The sequence below is a fragment of the Notothenia rossii genome (genome assembly GCF_949606895.1).
Source record: "Notothenia rossii genome assembly, chromosome: 7".
Taxonomy (NCBI): Eukaryota; Metazoa; Chordata; class Actinopteri; order Perciformes; family Nototheniidae; genus Notothenia; species Notothenia rossii.
The window spans coordinates 9,237,231-9,251,240 of NC_136905.1; the positions used below are offsets into that span (position 1 = coordinate 9,237,231).

The window sequence follows — 14,010 nt, forward strand, 5'->3', positions numbered from 1 at the left end:
ACACACACACACACACACACACACACACACACACACACACACACACACACACGCACACACCAGTGGTCACATCAATATTGCCATGACCCTCAGGGGACTTGCAGTATTGGCAAAGCTTTCATCTGCTGAGTGTGTGAGCGTCTGATACTCCCTGCTCACACCACACACTCAAGCTCCACATACAGTAAGAACTAAACAATGCACACAAATAAATACAACACCCAGTGCAGCTTTGTGCAAGTGTGAATCAAAAAGTCTGGTAAGGGAGTCAGGAGAAAGTGTTAGCTGCAGGGGTTAACTAGCAGTGAAGGCTGAGATCAGCTGTCAACACTAGAGGGCGATAAAGAGGTGCATGTGTGTGTGGTGGTGGTGTGTGTGTTTGGCTGTGACCATGGCCATGTCGTACCAAAATCGTTCTATATTTTCAACGATTCCAACATTTTCATATACCAATTTTGTTAAATAACTGATAAACACATGGGGCGAGGAAGCGACTGAAGAATAAATTAGCCTTTTTTTAAATTATTATATTTAGGTTGCAACTGAGGATACTTTCTTTAATTCATTGATCAACCTGCTGATTATTTTCTACATCAAACATTTGGCACATAACATGTTGGCAAGTTTAGTGAAAACTGCCCAAGGTATTCTAGACGCTATTTGTCCAACAAACGGCCCTAAACTGAAACAAAATCCTTTTACAATGAAATAAAAACTGATTTCCCCATTTGAGATGCTGGAACCAGTCAATGTTTGGCATTAAAAAGGTTAAATAAATCCATATTTAAAGTAGTTGCTGATTGACTTTCTGATTCATCAATTAGGGGACTAATCTCTAAATTCCAGTCAACCCATTACCTCCAGTAACAATAATTGTACTTCAACAATACCAAAGAAACTCCCAAAGCTGCTTTTTACCTCCAACACTGCTGACATTACCCTTACCCTCTTTAGCAGTGGGTGCAAGTGCTGTTGTCGGTACAATAACTTGACCTTATTCCACTGCCAGTCGTTATAAATCAGAGGAACTTCAACTAGACGCCGAGCGACAACACAGCATCCCGTTTTCCTTCCTTCTTCGCTCCTTTCTCGCCATCCTCACCTCCCTTCTCCTCTTTTGATTCCCTTGTCATAGACCCCGGCTCTCTGCACTTGAGTGAGCTCCATAGGTTTACCTAATTGATTATTAAGTTGCTGATTGGGGATCAATTAAATAATTAAAGTTGGTTAAGGGCAGAGTCGATTTACTGGCACGGGAGCCGGGGCATGCTCTCTCATGTGTGTGTGTTGCATAGGTGTGTGTGAGCTCATTTATATAGTCGGTTGATAGAAGTGATGCTATTGAGTGGAGATAATGTGTTTCATTGTAATGTGGATTTTGCTGCAGGGATTGAAGGGAAAATGTTGACAACAATACAGAATGTCTTCGTCTTCTTAAGTCAGACTGACAGGTGGAGCTCGACCTTTTCTGAGTGGCATTTAAGTTTCCTTTATAGTCATTGAAGAAATAGACAATATTGTGGAGGCCAGGTTGGGTTTTTACTCCACATATAAAGAGGAATATTCACATAGGTGAATGATTCCTTTTCTTTTGACTTGAATCCAAGTCTATCAGGCACAGTGTGTTGCTCTGGCACCAGCAACTCCTTCCACTTTCTTTCCATCTTTGGGGAATTGCATCCTGATACAAGTTGAGCAACTTTTTAGGGTCATCTTGGTGGCGACTCCTTGGTGTCCAGGAGGTGAAACAGAGGGGGGAGATGGAGAGGTTCCCTTTGTGGACACACACACACACACACACACACACACACACACACACACACACACACACACACACACACACACACACACACACACACACAGCAGTATACTGCACACACACTCTCTCACACACAGCACAAACCTCGTATATGAGACACAGGAGCGGAAACGGGTCGAATCCTACTTCAAATTCTCTTTCCTCTCGGCTTGTCGACCGGGGAAAACAAACCGACCCGAGGCACAGCGAATGGGGATTTACTAATTAACTACTTACACACACACAGGGAAGAGAGAGAGAGAGAAAGGAAGAGAGAGAGAGATATGCACACCTCCTCCCTCCGCCTCCTCCTCCTCCCCCCTCCCTCCCTCCCTCCCATGCTCTCCTCCCCGGGTTCAGGTTGGTATAGTGCTGCTTCTCCGGTCGCTGGCTCGCTGTGTGTGGATAGACTGGTCGCACTTCACCAGTGAGAGCTTTATCATCTCTGCCTGAGAATAAAAAACCGGAGGTATGTTATCAGCTTTGTACACTTATTGCATATCATATTTATAATTGTTATATTTGGCTTTATTTATTTTTTGTCGAGGAAAAAAGTTGTGGTTCTTGCGCACTTGTGTGTGTGTGTTTATGTCATGCTAGATTTGTGCTGGAGATATTACTGTTTCTTATTTGTAATGCTTTTGCTATTCAATTGTTTTACCTGCGTAATTGTCAGTTTGAGGATTGCAGTGTAACTTTGCAAAAAAAGTTGAGCCGTGCGTATTTTACGCAGCCTCTTTTTGGATTTTAAATGTCATCTCCCTTCTTCTTTTTGTAAACTTTACGCAAGTTTTACTCGTTTGCAACATACACACACACAGGTAGTAGACAGGGGAATACATATGCAGGTTCTGTCGTGCATGTGCAAGGTGTAAAAGTCTCTACACGGGAGCACTTTGATGCGTTCAGCTGTCGGCATTGGCCCGGATTAGCCTCTAGTGTCTCTATTTGTTAAAGCGTCCAGCCCTCACCTCCACAGCACCGGATCCATCAGTCAATTAAACAGCCTCCCTCTCTCTCTCACACTCTCTCTCTCTCTTTCCCTCTGCTTGATCTACGTGTGTGTGTGTGTGACCCCGTTTAATTTCCCTTTATTTATTAGAAAGTGTGTGTGTGATGTTTGGGCTTTTGTATTTATTTTTTGTACGTAATCCTGCTTCTGATATATCCTCAGATTTGTGATGCAATTTCACCTATGCTTTTATTTTGGAATGCCTTTTTTTTGGTGAATATTAATTAATAAGCCTTAAATGTGAAGTTCAAGTCCAATGTGCTGCCTTAAAGATCCTGAGTTTGCAAAGTAATCTAAACTCTAAATGCATTTTACAAGTAAATATCCTGACTTCTACAACAACATTTATTATTGCCAAAAAATAATAATCGAGCTCTTAAAGATAGCTATTAGACCATCTGTCAATGTGTTCACCAAAGGAAAACGCCGATGCTGGCTTTACCAGGGGTGAAGCCGATGATTTGTGTGTGCACTCATACTTGCATGGGAGTTTGTTTCTGAAGTGTGCGCATCGATACAGTGCGGAGCCAAACTTGAAAAAAAAATATTTGGAATAATCTTAATGTTGGATTCTGCACTCTCCTCCAGACTTTTATTTTGTATTTGTAGGTGTTTACCCCCCTTACAACTTTGATGCATATTTATGTGCGCCGTGGGTGTACTCCATCAATTATTTGTGCCAGTATATTTCCAGATAAACAGTGTTTGTAAATCAATACATGCATGTAACTATTGCAGATTAAGATATCGATCAATGGATCCTCCCTAACCCCAACCAATGTTGTTTTTCTGCCGTCAATTATTCACATCTGACTTTACACAACATCCAGACCACCTCAAAAAAAGTTTGGCTTCGTGAGTCTGACAGAAAAATAAGATTTACAACTGAGGAAAGTTTATTTATTTAACAGCAAAGACAATTCACAAAACATTTACTGAAGACACTGCTAATTAGGATATGTATTTTTTATCGATTGGATATATATATTTAAATAATCTAAAGGTAAATGCTGTCTAATTTTTCAGATGTATGGCTAATTTCCAGCATTATTGAATCATTTAGGCTTTTTTTGGAGTAACTTTTCTACAATTAAACTTCGTGCTTCTTCTGCCTGACACGTTTCGCCCTGCTTGTTTCCTGTGTGTAAAGTTTCATTCCAACATGTTGATCCTCTCCTCTCCTCTCCAGCCGTGTCTCGGAGCTCAGGCCGATGTAATGGATTATTTCCCGGGTTTGTGCCCCTCCTCACCCGGCCGTCTCATCCGTCTCTGTGCTGTCAATACTTGGTGGAAATATTTCCGTCATTAAATGGCATTTGGGGAAATTTCTCCCCACGTCACTCACCCTCCTCCCTCCTTCATCCTCACCTCTGCACGACTAGCTTTGAACTCGTTAACCCGTCTAATTATTTATTATAATATCAGCGATTTAACCCTATTTACCTCCCTGTGCAGACACTTATTATAAATACATCTCTCCATATCTATTTACAGGGATAACAAGTAATCATAATTATGATTATAATAATAAGAAAGGCAATAATTGTTGTGTTAATGGTCATGACAATATAGTAATAATAATAATACATCAGCATTTATATTTTTTTAACCTGCATTCATGTTACAAGCAGGAGACACCATGTTTTCGTTTTAAAGTCATGGAAATACATATTCTAAAAATAATAATTATAATAATAGTAATTATTATTACTATTAGCAATATTATGTTTGCTGTTAATGTTATTATCAAACGAATAATCTGCACTCAGTTTGTTACACAGATTATCCTAGTTTTTACTTACAATTCCACCTTTCCCACTTAATTTACAATTATGAAACTAAGCTATGACAATATTCGTTTTATAATTACATTTGCTGAGATACATTTATTTGATTTATTCTTTAAAATTAAAGAAATACCTTTTATTGTTGCTGCTGTTCTTACCGTAATTCCCTTGTCATCCACTCGCCGTCCCTTCCTCAAAAAGCAAATATAAATATGGCTTTTTCGTTTTTTAACTGTGTGTCTGATATTTTGCTTTATTTTTAGGGAGATGTTAGAAACATTCTGTTTGAATATTTTCTTATTTTTGCGGATGTTTCCTGAGTTTTCTTTGGTCCAATTCATTCCTTAAAACTTTTCGAGTTATCTTCGTGGTTCTTTGGTGAGGAATTAAGATTGTTGACGTACCATGTCAATACATTTCTCCTTTCTTTGTTTTCCCTCTTATATTACCTTGCTCTTTTTTGGAAATAGACTATTGGCTTTCTTTTATTCATCAAGGCTCTCTCCTCATCTCAACCGGAAAAAAGAAACTTCTGACTGTTGCGAGAGGCGGGTTTTGATTTTTTTTAAATGCTCTCATCCTTAATGTGTTGTCATCTGGAAAGCAATTTCGTATGATCAAAGTGCGGCTAGTTAGTGCGGTCAATATCTTTTCCAGCAAGCTTCTCATATATCGATAACCAGACAGCAGAGCCTCTCGCTGAGCTGCACGCAGGGCCTCTGAATCTGCACCCGGAGACAAAAAAAGCGATAACCTCATATATACACTTCAGAAGACTTCCTTATTAATGCAGCAGAATTATAAATTCACTGTGAGAAATGCCTGAATATTGCAGAGAAATCAACTGCAGGAACCATCAGATGCGATGAAGCCAATTGCAAATAAGTGCGCAAAACACGCGCAATTTAAGTTATTATAGCGGTGATTTAGTTATTTTTTTTCTCATCCTGCTGGCATCTCTTCCTTCCTACTGTATGACACTAAAGAGTAAATAAGGTAATTGATCGGTGGTCGATGTGGTAGCAGTGGTCCTGCGGGAAAACAAAACACCGGACTTGGACATGGTCCCGGAGTTTGTTTACTGTTATTTATGTAATTTCTGATTGCGATGCTTCTTATGTGTCTAAATTGATGATTAAAAGTCGTATATATATTTTTTTGTTTTAGTGACCCTTCGTGCAGTGCGACAACAGCACTTTCCCGCGTCTTCCCTCCCTCCCTTCCGGGTCGGAACAACCAGCGCAGCGGCAACAGACTTCACTTCAGTCCGAGAAAAGTGATCGTGCTTCGGCCTCAGGAGCATCTCTGAGGCGGGGCGACGCGGAAGTCCAGGTGGGTGAACTTCCTCCTCAACCTGCCAATATCTCATCTGCCTTTGCTTTCCCTGCTGATTTTCTTCTACATTTCCTTTATTTGTCTTTTTAAATAATTCCATTAATTGTTGCACATATTTTCATATTATGGCAAAGTTAAGTCACTTAAGGTTAAGATATTTTTGTGAGGGAGTTGTGTGTTGGAGATTTTAGATTGAAGACAGGAGCTGATTGAGATATACATTTTGACACCCTTAGATTTCAAATCTAAAAAATATCTTTTAATAACATGTTGCTGCACACAATGAAATCTTCGACACTCTTCCTGGCAGATTATGAATAAAGACTGTGATTGATTGTGATATCATGGCCAATTGTTAACATTGCCAGGCGTTCTTGTTCAGACAGTTTGATCAGATTTGGATTCAGGGTTTTTATTTTTAAAAACAGCTTTGTTTTTTCTGCGAGGCAGCAGGGACCTGTTTGTGAATAATCAAAGGTGTCAAATTCAGTAGCCCTTGGCCATTAGCCAATCACATGCAAGATTTTCCTCAAACCACTCAATGTCTGAACTCTACCTCCGGCTCTTAATCTGTCTGATTTTAGCTCCTTTGCGCACCTTCAAATGTGAGTTTCATTATTCAGCAAGCATTACAGTTTGGCTTTAGACACTTCTACCTGTTACACCCGGAGCCTATAGGCCAATTGAAGGACTCCTCTGTATCTTCACCATCTCTAAGCCTCTGTCCTGCTCCCCCCCCTCTCATACCCCTGTCGTCTCTCGCTGCCACACCTGGTAACTACAAACTTGTACACAATAATAACAGCCAGATGTATCCATCTATCTCTCCATCTAGCCTGTCGGCAGTTAGTGGAGTGGCTGAGAGACTTGCAGGCGTGAAAGGTCAGTTAATCAATGGCGCACAATTTGACAAATCCCAGCGACTCTTATCATCCTCACGGGCGTTTAGGGCCGAAAGGAGGACCACCGAGATAAATGCTTAATCCTGACTGCACTGTGAAAGAGAGAGAGAGAGGACATACAGGAGCGCTGTGAAGCAGATGGGCATGCAGACATGTCGGGAGGCTTTGAGGGAGATGGCGAGTGGAGAGAAAAATGCAAGAAAGAATCAGACGTGGCTCAAAGCAAAACTGGAACGTGAACAAATGTGCTCGCATTTGGAAATGACAGATTCTCCTTTCCTCTGTCACACAAAAAAAAAGACTTTGTGGCCTTTATATCATCAAATTCCCCTCAGGCTCGACAAGCCATGCACATGCCTTCTGGGTTGACATCGAAATCCTGGTTTGGCTCTCAGTTATGGCTCTGCTGCTGTGTGTAAAGTTGAGAAAAACCTGAGGAAAACAAAGGTGTATGAGTGGTTGAATTCTCCTGTGGCATGTTAGCCCGCCTGCAGCAGTGTGCAACCAAGAGGAAAATGAGCTTTTGTCCACAAGGCTGGCCTCTTTTTTCTCTCAGTTTTTTGAACTGCAGGGGTTTGGAAGGTGGCACCATTTATTTGCCCTTATACTTTAACCAAGGATCAGCCGAGGATGACATGACGGCAGATATTTTGTATTGAACTGAATGGCTTTTTGGCGGTTTTATTGGCATTAGGTATAATAATCTAAATTGATTGTCAACAAAGCGGATCTCTTGAATGTTGTGAGCTCTCTACGTCCGTGTCTTTTTTTTTCTTCTTCAAATGGGTGTGAGAGAGCTGCTTGAGCAGTCACAAAGACAGAAGCTCATGTCCTTTATCTCCATCTCAATAAAGTTCAGTGTAATTCGATTGAGATTAGTTGCACTGGCATGACAGCAGATCCCTAGTATTGCCAAAGCACTTAGGAGGCAATGACAGCACCACATCGACGTGCGCTAACACATAGCCAACCCCACGAGACTGGCCAACCTTGTAGAGAAGCAGAGCGAGGGAGAAAGTGAAGGATGGAGGGACAGAGTGACGGTCAAGTCAAAGAGGTTTTGGCAAAATCTCAGGATGATGAAGTTAAAGGATGATAGAAAGTTGTCCAAAAAGTGCGGGAAAAGAAGAGGGGGGGGGGGGGGGGGGGAATGACGAAGGGACCCGGATCAGAGCTGAAGCATGACAAAAAAAGATGAAAGAATGATTGAGTCGCAGGGAAAGTGATGGAGGGAAATGAAATGGAAGGAAGCAGGGAGAAAGGGCTGAGGACAGGAAAACAGTAAGATGAGGATAAAGGGAACAAGAGAGGATACAATGTTTAAGAGTGATGTACGAGAAGAGGGGAGAGGAAGAGATTTACTAGAAGAGAGATTAAGTCAAGTTGTCCCCGGTCAGTCATTAATCCGATTTAAGAGCAATTAAGGTGAGACTGATTCCTTCCTAGAGAGAAAGAAATAGATGGAGAGGCTGAAGAGAGGGGGGAGAAAGAGAGGAGACAGCGAGGGAGAGAAGAAAGGAGTGATTGAAAGAGAAAAGGGGGAAAAGAACACAGGTGTCTGAACTCTGAATGCTGGTTAGTGGACGCATTAGAAGCAATGCGATACACAAAACATGGCGACATATTTAAAACTGTTTGATGATGTTATTTTTCACTGTTGTAATATTTGACTACATGAGAATTTTAAAACAGATCCTGTAAAACTGCTGAAGGTCAAAGCGAGTTTAGGGCTAAGAGTACAAGATGTATTTAAGAAATCAGGTTTTGATGGTGGTGTCTGTCGCACACTGGTATCTTTGTTTCAATATAAGACTTTTCCCGGGAGATCAGGATCACACAGAAGAGACTCCTGACACTGTTGACAGAAGCGTAATGTGAAAGCTACCATGCAGGACCTCCAGTCTGCATGCTGGAGCTCCGATACCTGTGAGGTGTATTCCTTTGGGAGCGGAGAGTTGTGAACAAAGTTGAGTTTAAGGTGAAAGCACAGAGGCTGCTTCCAGAGGAGAAACTGATGTAGAGTGAGGGACATAGTAAAGAGATTTCTCCTTTGAGTTAAAAAAAAAAGAACAGAAGCAATGAAGGCAGCTCCCCTCCTCCTCCTCCTCCTCCTCCTCCTCCTCCTCCTCCTCTTCCCCTTCCTCCTCCTACTCCAACAAACCCCTCCAATCCCCGCTCGGTGTGCCTCGTTGTTCCAGATGTGTATCGGAGGTCTCGAGGTTGACACAGGGGTCCCTCCACTGCTGTAGCGTTTCTATGTCTATTGGGAGATTGGTGGTCCCGATAGCTCGGCCGTCTGACATGTACACAACAGTACATAAATCAAACGCACACATACGCGCACGGACTCCGTTTATCTCCCACTCAAGCAGTGCCGTGATAGCAGCCAACTCTGCATAGACTCAGAGAGAGGGAGAGGTTGTGGTCCGTCTTGTTAAGTGGGAAAGTAATGGGTAGCTGTGAGAGGTTTACTTCTGTTGCTGCCGTCTCTATTGTTCAGGCCTTCCCCAGTGTTTGTGCTTCTTTTGTTTGATGTGCTTCAACAGTATATAGCACACTCCACTGCGTCCGTAATTGCTGTTCCACCAAACGGCAGGACAGGAGTGTGTTATTATGACGCCTGTTAGGGCAAAGAATGGAGCAAATTGAAAGCTGAGGTCATGGATTTTGTGGTGCGACATTTTGGACTTCTGATTGGAAATGATTTGACAAGACTTCATTCACTGCTGAATACATCTGCTCTTCAAAAGGCATCTTACCATTACAGGGACAAATGATCTCCTTATTTTTAAATCATTTTCCAGCTTTCCTCCAATTAAGATTCTGTCTTGTTTTCCTCGGTGGCGCATCCATTGCAGTTTCTGTGTACCAATCTGCAGCCCATCAGAAGCCGCAGATTGAGAGGCCATTTGGCTGCTGTTGACAGGAGGGAGAAGCTATCGACAGGGCCCTGCCGGGGAGGCGTGTCTCGGGCCCCACGTCCAAAGCGTTTGTGGCGTTTAATACACTGTAGCAGTGGTCTTCACAGCCCTCACCCTGCATGCTACTGCCATAAGGATCAATATGCACTGGGTTAGAGAGAAATGGACCATCTGATGCACACTCAGAGAGGGGGATGAGGGAGTGAGAGAGACAGAAACAGCAGGGAGGGCTGGGACAGCGAGGGTTTTTTAAAAAAGCAAAAAGAGACGAACAGGCTGGAGAAATGGGGAAATGGCACGAGCAAAAGGAGGAGAGAAAGAAGAGAGGAAATGATTCGAGGCACGTTTTTAAAAGACATGGAGGCAGAGCGCTCAGCACGGAGATAGATAGCTCGGGAGACAAAGTGGTCAGTGGTTGAAAGAGACATTCAGCGGATAGAGAAAACAGATTGGAGTGAACGGCGATAGACAGTGAAAAAGCGGAAGACTCTAGACACAAGGGAGGATACACACAGGAAAGGAAAAAAGACATAAGGGAAGAGAAGAGTGGGAGATAGGAAGGGAGAGGGGGCGGTAGACGAAGGGAGGGGGGAGAAAAACAGAGAGAGAGAGAGTGGTGCGGGGGAAGAATGAGGAGGAAGGGAGGGGAGGGGGGTAAAATTTCCATCAGGTTTTCAATTGGGGCGGATCAATAGTGTATTAGAGCTCACCTTGACCCCGTCTCTCCCCCTTCTCCCCGGCCCAGCACACAGGCCAAGCTTCTCTCCCTCACAGCAGGGGACAGAGAGGGGGAGAGATTGCATTACGGCCTCCCTTTCTTGGACCAAAGTGGCATAAAATGGCACAATAAAAGCAAGAGCGGACAGAAAGAAAGAGGAAAACTAAGTCGCGCCAGGCAGAAACACAGAGAAAGTGGGAGACAGGGAGAGAGGGAGAGAGGGGTGAGCCGGAGGAGACACCAGCGGGTGATGTCGTGCCTGTTTGGACAGATCTCTCTGAGAGAGGAAAGCGGTCGGGGGGCCGGGGAGCGTGTGCTCGAAGACATGACTTGTTTGTATCACCACTCAAAAAAAGACAGGTTGCAAACAAAATGTATCACACACACACACACACACACACACACACACACACACACACACACACACACACACACACACACACACACACACACACACGCACGCACGCACGCACGCACGCACGCACGCACACACACACACACACACACACACACACACACACACACACACACACACACACACACACACACACACACACACACACACACACACACCACACACGCACGCACGCACACACACACACACACACACACACACGCACGCACGCACGCACGCACACACACACACACACACACACACACACACACACACACAGCACACTCTTAATACACTCAGACACCGCATAGCTTTGATAGATAGTGCTCTTTGTTGCAACATTTTCATATTGGTTGTATTTATCGTATGGTTGGTCTTCATGTCTCCATGTAGTATCCACACACACTCATGAATAATCATCTTAACACGAGAATATAAAAGTTAAAGGTGTATTAAGATATTCCTGATCACTAGGGGGGCGTTTGATTCATGCTATACTTTAAAATGAGAGCAATGTTCCAAGTCTATTTTTGTTCTGTTTAAAAACGCACGTGACATATTCTGTTTTAGCACGAAAGCTGCGGCTTCTTTGCATACGGGCCGTTTTCAGTTTGCAAGCTTCTTAGACATTGAGTTAGGTGTGAAAGTTGTAGATTGGTGACTAGAACATGTGTAGTTATAATCGGTCCAACAAGAGAAAAGCATTTGGAATTATTCTGGGTCTGGCAACACGACGAATGTTAGTCACAGACCTTTTTGCTAAATGTTGGTCTCCACCACCAGTACCTGAGTCGTTACCCTTCTTTGGAAAGCTAGAATTCCTTCTCTTGCAGCTAAATATCCAACACAGTCTCACAAAAAACGTGTACTAGCTACGTTGGTCGACAGGGCAAAACGTAGTATATTCAGAAATAACCCTCTCAAGACGTGACATGGATAAAATATTTTGTAAAAAAAAACATGGAGCTCTCATCATCTTTCGTAATATCTATCAAACTATAGATCCTACACATGCACTGGACGTGGATTTTAAAAGTACAATATAAACTTCTCGCTAGAAATGTAATCAAAAAAGCATTTTAACGGCCAAACTATCCTACAATTTAGGATTTTCCACTAAAAATAAATCGGGTGTCCGCCATGTTTTTTTTCTCACTGGGAAAGTGTGCGATCACGTGACATGGACACCGGTCATTAGAAATGAATAGGACGAAAATATTCACGTCTTGAGAGGGTTATTTGTGAGATATACGTTTTGCCCTGTCGACCAACGTAGCTATTTCACGTTTTGTTGTGCGACTGGGCTCAAATGTGTTAGATTTTTTTCCTACGTTTCTTGTGAGCCAACTAGTGCACATTTACTTTGCGCAGGCGAACTTGATGGTTGCTTTTGGTTTTGGGCTCATGAGAGCTTAGGGACTCAATCATGTTGACTGTGGGTCGCAGAAAGAAACATTGAGCTATATTTGTCTATAAGATGTGCAGAGCTGCAGCTGACTGTTAAGCCTCATTGTGTTTGATACTATACATTCACTTTTTCACTGTTTATGTTAAATAACATGAGCTATCATAATCATTTTGTAGTTTTCAAAAGGACCTACAAATGTAGCCCTTCAAAAAGTAGGTGTACCATTTTCCAAGGATATGATTAGCAAACCTGAGATTGTTGTGTTGTGCGGTGAGAATGAGTTGCACATAAAGACTCAACATGCAGGCAACCACACACACACACACACACACACACACACACACACACACACACACACACACACACACACACACACACACACACACACACACACACACACACACACACACACACACACACACACACACACACACACACACACACACACACACTGAGAGAGACACATAGACTATAAGGCTGGTAGGACACTCTCCATCACTGGAGGACAGCGAGATGTGAAGCTGTTTGAGGACAGAGGCAGGGGGCAGAGGCAGCGCGTTGATGGGGGGGAGAGGTTGAATAAAAAAAATTGATCTGTGAATTTAGCATTTAGACACAGTTTACAAGAGGGGAGGCAGGAGCAGAGGGGACTGTGCGGGGGAGGACACTTAACTTTACAATAGGTCAGCTCTACCTATTTGACTAACTGTAACACTGACACCCTGCGTTTGCATGCTGCTGTGTCGCATATACGCCAGAAAATAAAAAACACAAAATACAATTCTCCTCTCAACGATCCATCTTTGGGCGAGCGTGTGATTTAGCTGTTCAGACAGGAGCTTGTTTGGAAAAAGCGCAGACCTACGAGCAGCACCATCCTCATCTCTTCCCCACATTTCCTAATGCTGTTCCTATTGTCACCCATCCACACTCTGGTGCACAGACGCCCGACAACAACAACACACACACGTGCACGCACACTCCTATGTCTGACGCACACAGTAACACACAAACTCTGTCCCACTCGCTGAGGGGGAGAAAAGGGAAGAAAAAAGGAGAGAAAAAATAAATCGATCGCCGGGGATAGCGGTGCGCGTCGGAGAATCGTATCTTGTCAAAATAATATATTACCCTCATCCCCGCCTGATCGATGCGGTGGATTAGGGACGGAGGGCTCCCTCTCTCTCCCCTCCTCTCTCTCTCTCTCCCTCTCTCTCCCTCCTCGGTGCTTGGTGCAGTTTAATATTTACCTCCGTGAAAGAGCGGCCGCGACGGCTCTCAGCCCTAATTGATTCCGACACATGCGGCTCTGTGCTCAGGCTGCGGATGAGAGAGGGAGGGCCGGCTGGAATGCAGAGGGAGAGGAGGATAAAGAAAACGGAAAGACAGGAAAAAGGAAGGAATGAACATGAAAAGACAGAAAGAAAAGACAAGAGGGAGGGAGACAGGGCTGGAGGGTTAGAAAACAGAGCAAAATGTGGTGCATGCATATGTGCTTATTTCAACTGAACAACAGGGTGAACAATTTGGCAAATGCATGTGCTTATATCAAAGAGGGAAGAGACAGAACACATGTATAAGGAAGCAGAACTAAGCTGCAGGAATAAAGGAAGTTAAAGTTACTGACTGTAGTATGATAGTTGAGTTAATATACTCGGTTGCATTCCACGACTGAATTTGAGTGGTTCTAGTTCGAGTCCAGGTGGGACCTCATCTTAAAATGTTTAGTAAGAGG

General features: G+C 43.3%; 1 protein-coding gene across 14 annotated transcripts in view; it reads left to right on the forward strand.

The window, feature by feature from the left end:
• erfl1 (Ets2 repressor factor like 1) overlaps positions 1–14,010 on the forward strand; it is a 97,421-nt gene that overhangs the window by 51,723 nt on the left and 31,688 nt on the right. For 11 of the 14 annotated variants that reach the window (XM_079692918.1, XM_079692907.1, XM_079692913.1 and 8 more), the window contains one exon: positions 5,765–5,929. The gene's annotated coding sequence lies outside the window, so the exon portion shown is untranslated. Of the gene's footprint in view, positions 1–5,764; positions 5,930–6,767; positions 6,815–14,010 lie in introns of those variants that run through there. The other 3 variants (XM_079692911.1, XM_079692909.1, XM_079692906.1) reach the window with 3 other exon arrangements.